General features: G+C 37.9%; 1 protein-coding gene across 5 annotated transcripts in view; it reads left to right on the plus strand.

The window, feature by feature from the left end:
- Nucleotides 1-14,808, plus strand: part of Mipol1 (mirror-image polydactyly 1) — a 335,792-nt gene that overhangs the window by 226,772 nt on the left and 94,212 nt on the right.

Genomic DNA, 14,808 nt, shown 5'->3' on the forward strand with positions numbered 1-14,808 from the left:
TGATTTTAAACAGGAGAGAACCTAGGAACTGTGCTTTCAGAAGAGGTTTCACTTCTGCTTCCCCTGCTCGGGTCTCCTAGGATAAAAGAGGGCTGACCTCTACTCCAGCAGAAGCTGTGCATGGATGGAGTGAGGGCTCGTTGAGTGGTTACCACAACCTGTTCATTCCACAAACCAGAGAAGCCTGGCTGGCTGCTCTGTTGCCTGGTTCTGCTGCAGTTTTCTAGCCAATGGGAAGGAAGCGCTGACTGCAATGATGGGCAGAAGCCAGTTAGCTGTTCTGCCTGCTACTGTGCTGAGAGATAGCTCTTTATGTAGAACTGAGAAATAGTTGGACAATAGAGATTTTTAAGGAAAATTAGCATTTGCTTTCTCATTATGCACTTTATTAGCCTTCACGTATTGTGATTCCGTGTAATTACAGAATCTTATTACATATTCTCCTTCAAAGTTACTTTTGTAGAAATGGCTATTTTTTTGTATGTCCACTTCTGTCTTACTTTGTAATTGTGTATGCATACAATTTCACTTTAGAAGCAACTATATAAAATGTAGTAAGAGTTTTTAACTAATGGATTCTATAGCAAGCATCAATACAACCCAAGTAGCAACATAAATAATATTGCTTTAGAAAGTTTGTCTCTGTTCACGTTTTTGTTACAGCCACTTGTACTGGGACGATTTATTTACATGTTATTTAAAGTTTCTGTCCCTATTAATCGTCCTGATGCCTAACTGGGGCACTCAGAGCTGGTAGTCAGCAGGCTTTTCTATTTAATTCTGGAAGAACAAGCTGCTCATGATGACCCAAGAGAGCCACAAGGAAGGGTTGTGAAAGGGGGTTATTCAGCCAGCTCTAATCCTTGTTTTCAGAAAGGCAGTATCTTTAAGTGTTCTTTAATTAGTGAATAGATAACGGTTGTGAATTCCTGTAGACACCTCCACAGGATCGAGACGGTTTGCCTGCGTCTTTACATCATTGTCTTACATTTCTAGTAAGTAAGGTTTCGATAGAAACATCTCAAATGAAGGAAATAGAAAATATAATTTTAAAGTAAGTAATCATTGCAGGATTTTGGTCTGATTTATTGGAATATTTACTTTAATATTACAATTAGAAACCTGAGTATTACACATGATAAGGTGATGTTTATAAAACTAAAGTGTGTTTCTTGATTTCTTGGTTGTTTGTTTGTCTTACTGATCGCTTAGTATACATGTGATGTTTACTGCTCTGAGATAAAAATCTTCAGTTTGGTAAAATTGTTTCCTCCAGTCACCTAGGAAATATAAGGCAGAGAACAACTCACTGATATTTAGGTAAACCAAGAGAAAATATATTGCTTCGGCGAACCAAATATAACCCATCAATGGTGACAATGCCTGCAAATCAAAACGAACAGACTTTAGCTATGCTTCTCTTTTTCAAAGAACTTAAGTGCTTAGCTGTTATTGTTAGTACCAGAGAAAAGTAAGTTGGCAGTGACATTTGAAATATGATAAATAAAAGCCTACAGAATGTCTGCTTCTACTTTTAGCACTTGTCTGATTCCTTCTGCAGAAATTGCATAATGGAAACTACTGTGGAGTTAATGCAACTCCAATATACCGACCTCACTTACTGTAGTAAATGTATTACCCATCACTGCGTAATGATAAAGCCATGGTTATTGAAACTGAAAAAGTTATTGAAGGAGAGGGATGGGAGCTTTTTGCTGTTATCACCTGTATTATTAATTGGAGATAATTACTGAAGAGCAGCTGGCTGTTGGTTTTAGGGAGCATCAATTGTTCTCCTCACCCAGCTGTTAACTAATACGGATAGTCAACACATCTGTTTCAACAGCTGGTAATTAACAAAGGCCTAATTGCTGCAGCTCTTCTAACATCCAGTCTGTGAAAAAGAAGTGATGTAGGAGAGTATCATTTACTTGGTGCTCTGCACTTTCTGAGACCAGCTTCCTTTTTTCTCTCCTCCTTCTATTTCTTTTCTTACTTTGAACACCACTGCCTTTGTATGAAGCATTGAATGCCAGGAGCACACAATATGGTAATCCAGAGCTTAGCTTTTCCAGATCTTTGTTGGTGTTTCTTATTGCAACATTTCTTTGCTAACTTAGAAGATAAAACGGATCAAAAGCATTTTGAGTAGTTCCGTACAACAGTTAAAATCTGCAGCAGCGCGCCCTGGGCTGTGCTGCTGTGTGAGCATCCAAAAGAAGACAGGGAGAGAGAATTCCTTATTGCCCTCACATGCACAACTTCCAAACAATTTACATATTGAGAAACTGAATTTCTCTACAAATGACTGTTTTAAATTATATGTTAACTAACATGAAGTTAGCTGAAGCCAGCTCTGTTTTCTTCTGTATAAGTTGCCATCTCCTAAAAACATGGCCTTACTTATTTCAATGCCTTTATGTCAACTCGAAGTTTTTGAGAAAACATTTAGTGTGTTTGTGAAGCCTGCTTTACCTCCTGTTCTTTAAGATCTGAATTGATTTTTTCGAAGATATATTTAAGTCAGAAATCTTTGAGAACTTCTGGTTGGTCTTTACAATGATTGTGAATAGAAATTTTTTGGTTTGGACCTTAACATGTGGATAAAACTATTTTGCAATTAAAAGGATTATACATTAGTATTTGTTGTCTTAATACTTTAATACTCTTAGTTGTGGTCTAGTTCAGTATGATATATATTTAATATATTCTTGGCCATACAACTTTATATTTATGCTTTTGTAATTTGTATTAGTTACATACCAAAAATTTTCAGTAGCCATTTTATGTTTTATTTGAAATACACACACACACACACACACACACACACACACACACACACACACACAGAGGCGGGGCAGGGGAAGCTGTCTGAATAATGCGAAGTCCATATTTATTAGAGATCTCATAGTCAGGTTGGTTTTCCCTTCACCACCTTGGTGAATTCGAGAATGTTCTGGTCAGTTACATGGCAGTGATTATGTTCTTACTGTGAGCGCCTGAAAAGTCCTGAGCTGAGGTGATAGTCATGCTCACCTGCTTACCCTGTGTCACAAGCGACTTCACTTGGCAATATTTCTATGCAGACTGTTCAGTAATTGATGTTGAAAGCTAGAAAAGAAATTCAACACTAGTGCTTGCCATGGACTGAATTGCAGATTGCATAATTTCAATTTTTTTTGCTGGCAAGACTCTTAGTTCAGCAGGTGTTCAGGTAAGGAGGTGCACAATAGATGCAGTACAGAAACATACAGGATCCTAAGCAAATAAACAAACCTATTGGCTAACTAAATAGAAGGGTACTACATGTAGAGAAATGTTTGTGACGGAAACGTAGAAGAGAAGATAAGTCATCTGGGACACTTTGTTTCTTGAGTTTAAGTAAGTCTTTAATTTTCTCTGTGTGCTCATATTCTTAGGTGGCACCACAGAGCTTAGTGGAAGGAGTGTTTCCTGACATGAGAGGAGACAATGGGCTTTGCTGGGAACCTACATACTAAGCATTCACTCTACCACTAAGCTACACTCCCAGCTAGGAACCCATGCTCTGGCCTGTACTTTACACACACGCACACGTACACACATGCGTGCACACACACACACACACACACATACACACACACACACGCTATTCTTTTCTTGAGAAAATTAATTTCAAGAATAGGTGCTGTAGTTAGAAAGAAATTTATTAATAGACACTCACTGAGGATCATTATCAGAACACACTGCAGAAATGGAGTCCTGGGAGGAGTTTTCTCAGTGCTTGTGAGAAAACTCCAAAAAAATAAAAAAACTCAAAAGAGCCTTGTGACCTCAGTTCTTCCAAACCACGGAATTGTTCTTGGAATGTGCTTTTCTGCCTCTTCCAGCTGTACTGGGTAGGAGTGCATTCACTTTAGATTATTCCTCACAGCTGGCTATTGTTGCTTGTTCATATGCCGCTGTGGGAAAACATGGGTTTTGTCCTCGTGAGTTGTACACTTCACGCAGGTGACTCTTCTTCAGTATAAATTGTCGGTTGCTCTGAATAAAGTTGGCTACTGCATGAGACTTTAGTCCGTCTTATTTTCGGCCCCCACTCTCCCAGGTTCACAACACCAACTAGAGCAGTAAACAAAGTGGTACCAGGAAGCAGGGGCCTGAAGTCAGTTGTGACATAGGAGAATGAGGGCTGAGCACGAGGGGCAGAATCCATGGAAGCCTTTGCCTGTGCCAAGCTTGTACATGATTTTATTTTAAAGAACGGCTTCCAGAAGAAGGGACTTTAGCTGAACCATGGGATAGAATCGTAAAGAATAGTGAAAAGGTAGCAATAACAAGGGGGAAAGATCCCTGTTCAACTTGGGTCACTTGTGCATTGACTTGGAAAGTTATCAAAATGCGTAGGAAAGATAAGGAGGATATCAGCCATAAGGAAAGGAGATAATTTCTTGAATGAATATAAACTGGATAAACTTTAACATTAGTAAAAAAGGCAAAAAAACAGATAGTCTCCATTCAGGCAAAATTAAAAGTAAAAACAGCACCACAGATAACTGTGCTGGTGACAGTTCCTTCAGCTCCCTAACAAAAACCTCCTTTAGGTATGTGTTGCCTGAAAATGGCCCTGAAGCAGGAGGTGAGGAATTTTATATCAATCTAGTTTTGAATCATATTTACTTCTTGGTGACGATTTACTACGTCTTCAAGCTAAGCATTCTTGGGCACAGCAGAGAAAGTAATTTGTTTATGCTTAAATATGTACTAACCAATCTGTTTAAAACTCTAGAAAGGTACTCATATATTATCTCAAGGGGCAAGAAAAGAACTACAGCTATTTGAGTCCTGACCAACAGAAGCTGTGTTAGATCCTTGTGGGTCTGTCACGTCATTTAAACTTACTTACTTCCTCACTATATTGCCTTCCCCATGGGATGCACAGAAAGGTAAACCTTTGGGATGGACCTGTTTTCAGCATATGGGCCATAAATTACTAACTGCTCACACTACTCTTCTTGCTCAATTAGTAAATCAGGGAGGACCTGAAGTCAACAGTTGTATGGGTTTGATGTTTGTGTACTAACCTTACCTGACAACCCATTTTTAGGAGTGGTATGGAATCTATGATTTCCCAGTTTCGTTAGCAGGTTACTGTGGAAGGATAGGAACTCATTATCCAGCTGTCAAGCTATGGGATGTTCTCATTGGAACTGAAATTGTGATTACAAAATTTGTCCAACCTTTTCTCATTCCACAGGCAGATACATCTTTTGTTAGTGGTTCACCTAGGGTATAGGAAAGGTCGCATGGTCCAGACCTTCATCAATCTACTTCTCCAGCGAGATGGGTGGAACTGGCTATTCTGAGTCATCTATTTTGGCTAATTCATAAACCCTTTAATGTCCTTTCAGTTTCTTGTGTTGTAGGGTCAGTCCCGGCAATAGACTTATACTTGTGCCCACTCTAACCTCCATGGTTTTATTACAGAAGGAAATAAGCAAGCTGACACATTAACCTGCCCTATTTTTACTTCTCCAGAAGAAAATTGGGAAGGGATATGTACGTGTCATTGTAGATGGATTTGGGGAAACATTACAGATTTCCCTTTGGCTTCTTCAGCCGCAGTCTATCAAGGATACTGGTCAAGAGCAAAGAGATAGTGAAAGTAACCAGAAAGATAGCACACCTCCAGCTGAAGATATGAGGCCAGAACATCAGGAGTCAAGTCTGCCTACCTGGGGCCAAGGGATGGTCTTTATGCACCAAGGGACAAGTTACCTCACTAGTGATTTTGCATTTATGCATTTATGACTGGACCTTCAGACCATAATACATTCATTCATTCATGTGGAGAATGGATGGTCTTTAATTTGGGGGGGCGGGATTTAAATTACTTCCCATTTGCAGAGGATATAATAATGTTTGTATTTCTATTAAAGTCAAATGTGGATTTTCATTCTATAAGATACCTGAACTACTAAATATATGGGTCTCTTTTCATGCTATTCTCTAGATTTTTCTGATCAATATAATAATGTAACTAAAAGTACTGTAAATAGTATTGATCTCTGTTCTTTGTAGCAGAGAATTACACACACAGTGCTTTCACTGATCTACTATTCATTGTGGTTATAATTTGCTTACTTATAGGATACTCATGCATCAAATGACAAGTGTATTTATCTACAACATCTCAAATCAAAACCACTCTGGATATCCTTCTATTACAAAAGAATGTGTGTGTGTGTGTGTGTGTGTGTGTGTGTGTGTGTGTGTGTGTGTGGTGGGGGAGGGGTATGGAATACTGCCAAGAATGGAGTTCTGCGCATAGAATTGTTCTTGTAATGTGCTTTTGTGTCACAGGTATAGTGAATAGGAGAAAGTTGACTTTAGATTATTCATTAAAATTAGTTACTTTTGGAAGAAGATCTCCCATGCTCATGGATTGGCAGGATTAATATAGTAAAAATGGCCATTTTACCAAAAGCGATCTACAGATTCAATGCAATCCCCATCAAAATACCAATCCAATTCTTCAAAGAGTTAGACAGAACAATTTGCAAATTCATCTGGAATAACAAAAAACCCAGGATAGCTAAAACTATCCTCAACAATAAAAGGACTTCAGGGGGAATCACTATCCCTGAACTCAAGCAGTATTACAGAGCAATAGTGATAAAAACTGCATGGTATTGGTACAGAGACAGACAGATAGACCAATGGAATAGAATTGAAGACCCAGAAATGAACCCACACACCTATGGTCACTTGATTTTTGACAAAGGAGCCAAAACCATCCAATGGAAAAAAGATAGCATTTTCAGCAAATGGTGCTGGTTCAACTGGAGGGCAACATGTAGAAGAATGCAGATCGATCTATGCTTATCACCCTGTACAAAGCTTAAGTCCAAGTGGATCAAGGACCTCCACATCAAACCAGACACACTCAAACTAATAGAAGAAAAACTAGGGAAGCATCTGGAACACATGGGCACTGGAAAAAATTTCCTGAACAAAACACCAATGGCTTATGCTCTAAGATCAAGAATCGACAAATGGGATCTCATAAAACTGCAAAGCTTCTGTAAGGCAAAGGACACTGTGGTTAGGACAAATCGGCAACCAACAGATTGGGAAAAGATCTTTACCAATCCTACAACAGATAGAGGCCTTATATCCAAAATATACAAAGAACTCAAGAAGTTAGACCGCAGGGAGACAAATAACCCTATTAAAAAATGGGGTTCAGAGCAAAGAATTCACAGCTGAGGAATGCCAAATGGTTGAGAAACACCTAAAGAAATGTTCAACATCTTTAGTCATAAGGGAAATGCAAATCAAAACAACCCTGAGATTTCACCTCACACCAGTGAGAATGGCTAAGATCAAAAACTCAGGTGACAGCAGATGCTGGCGAGGATGTGGAGAAAGAGGAACACTCCTCCATTGTTGGTGGGATTGCAGACTGGTACAACCATTCTGGAAATCAGTCTGGAGGTTCCTCAGAAAATTGGACATTGAACTGCCTGAGGATCCAGCTATATCTCTCTTGGGTATATACCCAAAAGATGCCCCAACATATAAAAAAGACACGTGTTCCACTATGTTCATAGCAGCCTTATTTATAATAGCCAGAAGCTGGAAAGAACCCAGATGCCCTTCAACAGAGGAATGGATACAGAAAATGTGGTACATCTACACAATGGAATATTACTCAGCTATCAAAAACAATGACTTTATGAAATTCGTAGGCAAATGGTTGGAACTGGAAAATATCATCCTGAGTGAGGTAACCCAATCACCGAAAAACACACATGGTATGCACTCATTGATAAGTGGCTATTAGCCCAAATGCTTGAATTACCCTAGATGCCTAGAACAAATGAAACTCAAGACGGATGATCAAAATGTGAATGCTTCACTCCTTCTTTAAAAGGGGAACAAGAATACCCTTGGCAAGGAATAGAGAGGCAAAGATTAAAACAGAGACTGAAGGAACACCCATTGAGAGCCTGCCCCACATGTGGCCCATACATATACAGCCACCCAATTAGACAAGATGGATGAAGCAAAGACGTGCAGGCTGACAGGAGCCGGATGTAGATCTCTCCTGAGAGACACAGCCAGAATACAGCAAATACAGAGGCGAATGCCAGCAGCAAACCACTGAACTGAGAATAGGACCCCCGTTGAAGGAATCAGAGAAAGAACTGGAAGAGCTTGAAGGGGCTCGAGACCCCATATGTACAACAATGCTAAGCAACCAGAGCTTCCAGGGACTAAGCCACTACCTAAAGACTATACATGGACTGACCCTGGACTCTGACCTCATCGGTAGCAATGAATATCCTAGTAAGAGCACCAGTGGAAGGGGAAGCCCTGGGTCCTGCTAAGACTGAACCCCCAGTGAACGTGATTGTTGGGGGGAGGGCGGCAATGGGGGGAGGATGGGGAGGGGAACACCGATAAGAAAGGGGAGGGGGGAGGGGGATGTTTGCCCGGAAACAGGGAAAGGGAATAACACTCGAAATGTATATAAGAAATACTCAAGTTAATAAAAATAAAATAAATAAATAAATAAATAATAATTAGCTACTGTTAATTTTTTTAGTATGCCAATACAGAAAACATGTTTTGTTTTTTACCACATGAGATTTGTCCTTGTGACTGTATACTTTACTCTTGTAAATATTCTGAGCTCTCAGAGTATAAACTGTCTGATGCTCTGAATAAAGTTGGCTTTAGTTTGCCTTATTTTTAGGCCTCTCTCTTCCAGGTTCACACTCCCCAAAGAGCAGTAAACAGATCATAAACAGCACTTGATTAAAATGTGTTCTAGATTTCTGTATATATCAAATCTTATTAAATGATGACTATTTTATATATGAAACCTAGGAACTTTCAGTAATTTTGTACATGTCAGTAAGAATGACTTTCAGAGGGATAACCAAGAAGTATCAGGGGCCAAAGTGGAACTGATGCCTAATTACCAAGGAGCACAAAGCCAGAATAGTATTTCATGAAATAGTATTCATTAAATCTAAGAGATAGACAGAAGAGATATGTCCTCCACTGGATGACATAACATAAAGAGAAATGGTTAAACACAAAACTTTTAAAATATCTTTACACAAAATTTGAAAAGAAAGTTTCCACACACTAAAACTAAAAGGGAAACTACACATCTGAGAAGTCAATAATACCTGAAATACATAATAAACTCCACTTAAGAAAACAACCTTATAGTAAAATATGCAATGGACACTTTGCTGTGTTGGGACACAAGCATCAGCAGCTGACTTCAACACTACTCATCATCGGGTACATGAGAGTTATCCAAAAGACAGAAGATGATGCATATAAACATGGACATGATTACTACTGGGTGTATAGCCAGTGAGAATAAAAGCATTATGCCAGAGACATCTGCACTCTCACATGAATTGTGTTGTTACTCACACTAGCCAAGAAACAAAAATATACACAAAGTCTATCTGCCAATGAATGAATAAAGGGAAAGTAGTTAATATACCATATTATGGAATACTACTCACCACAAGTCTTGTCATCTGTGAAGGCATGGATAGGAGAGTGGGTTAATGTTAAGTGAAATAATTCTAGCACGAAAAAGAAAAAAATGCCTTATAATCTTCCTCAAGTAGTTCAATTCCTTTGTGTAAACTTATGTAAAATAATTCTTTACTCTTTAATATCATTAATATTAACATCATAGTTTTTAATGATTTCTTTTATAATTACATCATTGCCCCATTTCCACTGTCCAAACCCTCCCATAAACCCCTCCTTACTCTTTCTAAGTCATGGCTTCTTTTTTATTATTTGTGGTTATACACATATATGTATATGTATGTGCATATATATGCTTAAATATGCAAATATAACCATCAGTCTGTATAATGTTACTTGCATGTATGTTTTCATGGAAAACCATTTATATCAAATGGATAACCAACTGGTGTACTCTTCCCTGGATAAAGTATTTCTCCTGCTCTCAGAATTGCTTAGTTGGCTGTAGATTTTTCTATAGGGTTAAGACCCCGTGGTCTTTTCTCCATGCCCTTTGGCATGTCCACTGCTTTAGTGCTTGTTCAGCTTCCATTCGGGAAGTCATGTGTGTGAGACTTTCTGGGTATAGCTTCTGATATTTCTAGGAGACACAGTCTCCCATAGAAAACTCACTGGTCCTCTAGCTCGTACACACTTTTCACCAGGCTTCCACAACATTCCCTGAATCTTAGGGGCAGGAATTCTTTGTAGATGGATTATTGGAATTGTCCTCCAAAACTCTTCCCTTAACATCTAATTCAAAGTACCAATTTTTACCTAGTGTTTATAGCATAGTGACTAAGAGGAAGGAGAATTCAGAGCACCTGAGTTCAAAATCCTTGTTTCACCACTTAGGACTAGTGACATGGTGGTTAGTGATCTTTTGTGAATTAGATAGCAGTTGTCTCAGGTGTAAAATGGGACTAGTAGCTACCATGATGATGCATTGTAAGAATAAGTAAGTGGCTCCATAGAACAATGTTTGCTGGGCCTTATTTTTATTTTCTTATGGATGTATAAAAAATTATAGTAAAATATTATGATTTGGAAAACCTGGATTTCTTTTGTATCATTTTTCCTGCTTCTAAAATATCCATATAGTTAATAATATTATTCTCTCTTATTTTCCTCCCTTCCAAAATGATAGAAATAACATTTATCTCTTCAACAAAAGCATTCAATTTCTTACCGTGTCAAGTTCAATAATGTCTTATACTTTAAGTCTTTTATAAACTTCATAATATTGAAGCATTGTGCTTTGAGCGAAGCTGTTTAACCAAGAAAGGGGATGAAGTAACATGTGCCTGAGAAAGCAAGGCAGTCTTTTTATCCCTTACATTTCTTAATATAGCGCACATAGTTTATTACTAACAAAAGGTGTGTAGGCGCTGTCTTGGTCAACAATGGGTTTCTTGGTAGAGATACATAGACTCATAAGAAAACCCACAAATGGCCTCACAGAGGCTCATCCATCTTTTTGTTCTGAGTGCAAAGGTGTTAAGTTTCTGAGGCAGAGTGGTGCTGAACATTTATTTTCTTCTCCTGCGTGGTAGATATTAACTTCTACTCAACTCCTCACTCAGCAAATTGATGATGCAGCTTTTGTCCTACTAATGATTCAACAATAGGTCATTGAAACCTTTTATGTGCTGTGTACTATTGTATGTATGTCACAGGTTTCATTATATTGTATGAGTATCAGCACCTCGCAAATAGATTTTAGCTTACTCCATTGTGTAGATGAGAAAGTGGGAGCACATGAAGCACTAGGTTGCCTAATGCTTGCAGTAGAGAGTCAGGATGCCCTCCCAGTCTCTGGTTGCATGGACCTTGCTGGGCTCTGTTTCTAGCATACTTTTTCTAAATTTCTAACTTGTTTCTGTGAGTTGTGCTTATAGCTCAAGGATCAACTTCAGTTGTTAATAATATAATTTCTTTTCCACCACAATCTCCTGCCCCTCTCTCATATCAGACCTCCTCATGGGTCATTGAGCAGTGCATATACTGTTCTTTATGAATGAATGACTTGATTGTCTTCATTTTGGTAAACCAAAGGACAAGACATAAGTATAAAATATAACCACTAAAATGCTCTAAAAAAGCATTACACAATGTAGTGAGCAAGTAAGTCCTTCTGAGATGGATTGTATAGGAAATCTTCTCACTTTTATCATTTTGATAAGACTTTAATTTATACACTACTTTTTCCCATATTTAGAGTTACACGTTATCTACCAAGCTCGAAATCTGCTCACAAGTTTGAGAACTAAAATCCTGCATGTCCTATAGTCATTGCTTGAACAACTGTCTAGACATATCCTTAAAGACATGCAAGATGTCTCTAGGTATGTTCATAACTATAACACAGTTTAATATATTTATGCCTATTCTTTCAAAATTACTCTTTAAAAATGTAACATACACTTAAATTACATCATATTCAAATGTGGTCTTGTAATATGAGATGAACAATGCCTTATGAATATTTCTATCAACTGTTCTTGTAATTAGTTGTGAAGCCTTGGACAAGTTCCAACTGTTTCCTCTGCATATGTTGAAATGGCAGAAATTCTCTCATCATAAAAATAGGACTGTATTACCTCTAAGATGCCTCTCAAATCTGTGGCTCGAGTCTTCATTTTATTTGCATGCCATGCTCCTTTATTTAGCAGATATCATGAAGACAATCAACTGCCTCTGCTCTGTCTAAAGAGAATTAATCATCTTGGTGATACTGAGGGAAAGCTGAACCGTTTCAGACTATAACTATTAAAAACACATTGAAAGCAAACATAAAAGATTTGAAAATAAGATAACGATTGTTATCCACAGTAGCAACAGTAAATATCGCTCAGTTCTGTGAACAGTATAATCCTGCCTTTGTCCTTCTGAATTGCTAGATAAGACTTACTAAAACAGCATAGTTCCTTTCTAACGTAGTACCAGTTCAAAAAGCTGTCCCTTCCAACCACAATACTCAGAGGAGGTATAAACTTTAGCACTAGGCAGCCAATCTTTATCATTATTATTTCAGGTGTGACGAAAGGACACAGAATGCAGAAGATGCATTATGATGAATCTGGCTGTCAGTAATTCTTTTACCTAATGATCATGTGATTCATGCTTCACTGGGAAATAGTGAGGACTATTCTATAGGCAGGTTGCAAGGACAAACTGTGGTAATGTCTGTAAGCACTTTAACCATCCACTTCCAGAACAGGAATGCATTAGGTGATATCCTTCTAAGACTGAACCCTGAGTATTATTTCAGTGAAACCATCAAGTTTTGGAATTTCTTCCTAAAATATATAAATATACATATCATAGGACCATAAATCTATGTCTGAGCAGTTAGATACTCAAGAAAAATGAAAATGATATATACTGCAGATATTTATAGTGACTGTATTAATAGCTTCTAAAACTAAAGCAAAATGTTGCTCAGCTGGTGAGTAGATATTCACTTTGTAATTCTCAACATAGCGTTGTTCATGATTATAAAAGAACAAACAACTGGTATGTACAATAACATAAACAAATCTCAAAGTGCATTAAGTAAAATAAGAGCTAGTTTCTTTTACATAATATTCCAGAGAAAGTAAGGCTATAAAGCAGAGGATAAGTATAAACGAAGGTTAGGGACTCACTGATGTACAGAGAGACATTTGAAGATAATGGAAATGTTTTATACCTTGACTGCAATGCTGTGTGTGTGTGTGTGTGTGTGTGTGTGTGTGTGTGCGCGCGCGCGTACGTGTGTGTGTGTATATGTATGTGTGTGCATGTGAGTGCGTGTGTGTGTGTGTGTGTGTGTGCATGTGTGTGTTACAGTGTACAGAAATGACCAGGTGGCTCATGCCTGTAATGGCAGCAGTTGGAAAGCTGGAAAAAAAGTTACTTTAAGTCCCAGACATGGGCTACACAGTGTGTTCCAGTATGATCTGTCCTACAGATTTCTTACTCTGTCTCAAATTATAAAAAATACAGATAATAGGGGGCTGGGGATTTAGCTCAGTGGTAGAGCGCTTACCTAGGAAGCGCAAGGCCCTGGGTTCGGTCCCCAGCTCCAAAAAAAAAAAAATACAGATAATAGAATACAAATCATTGCGTTTCATTGTCTGTAATTATAATTCCATAAGCCTAGTTTGAAAAAAACTATATGTATAGTTATTGGATGTTACATATATGTTTTACTTTTATGAAATTTTACCTAAAAATAAGACTATAAGTACAAAAGATAAAAAAAATACAAACTATGAAGCATCTATAAGGATATAACTAAAGGAGAAAACATTTTTAATATGCAAACAAGAGTTTATTTTGAGTGTCTTTTCCTAGTTAGAAGGGATATCTTACCTGTAGTTATGAAATTCAGAAAATTAAAGCAATCATTCTAACATCTTAAATTTAATTACAGAGTAACTCTGTTACAATTTCTTAGCCCAGATAGAAAACAAACTAATATCTTGTACCTAAACTTATATGCAAATATCCAGGCTGCTCCATGCTTTTATAATTTTCCATTATTAAAATAGAAAAGTTGCATTATCTAGTGTTCATTTTCATTACACTAATTAATTTTCTCATAATTGGGTTTTTATTATTTTCCTATTTACTACATTCTTATGCAAGAAACTAATTCCACTGAAATCTTATGCATTCAGCAAGATGCTGATCCTCTGGCTCCAGACTTTAAATTACTTTTAATTATCGACAGTGTAGTTTTCAGGTTTGAAACAATTGCATGTTAGCTGTCAAAGGCCATTTAAACTGAAAGACAATGTTTTCATGTAAATTGAATTTTAAATAAACAGTATGAAAACTTGTCATACTAGTACCCTATTTTATAAGTAATGTTAAACTCTTCTTGGCATTTCTTAAAACGTGTGAAAATGATGGTGGCAACATGTGTAACTATTTTAAAACTAGGACTTTGAGCCCTACCAAAATGAAAATGCAAGTAACAATTTACTCCAAAAAGCTAGGAGGAAATACCTTAAAAGTTTATGCAGCCAGCCATTGGACTGAGCATGGGGACCCCAATGGAGGAGTTAGGAAAGGACTGAAGGAGCTGAAGGGGTTTGCAACCCCATAGGAAGAACAACAGTATCAACCAACCAGATACCCAGAGCTCCTGGGGACTAAACCACCAACCAAAGAGTACACATGGAGCGACCCATGGCTCCAGCCGCATATGTAGCAGAGGATGGGCCTTGTCAGGCATCAATGGGCGGGAAGGCCCTTGGCCCTGTGGAGGCTCAA

Source organism: Rattus norvegicus, chromosome 6 (genome assembly GCF_021556685.1).
Source record: "Rattus norvegicus strain SHRSP/BbbUtx chromosome 6, alternate assembly SHRSP_T2T, whole genome shotgun sequence".
In the NCBI taxonomy this organism is placed as follows: domain Eukaryota; kingdom Metazoa; phylum Chordata; class Mammalia; order Rodentia; family Muridae; genus Rattus; species Rattus norvegicus.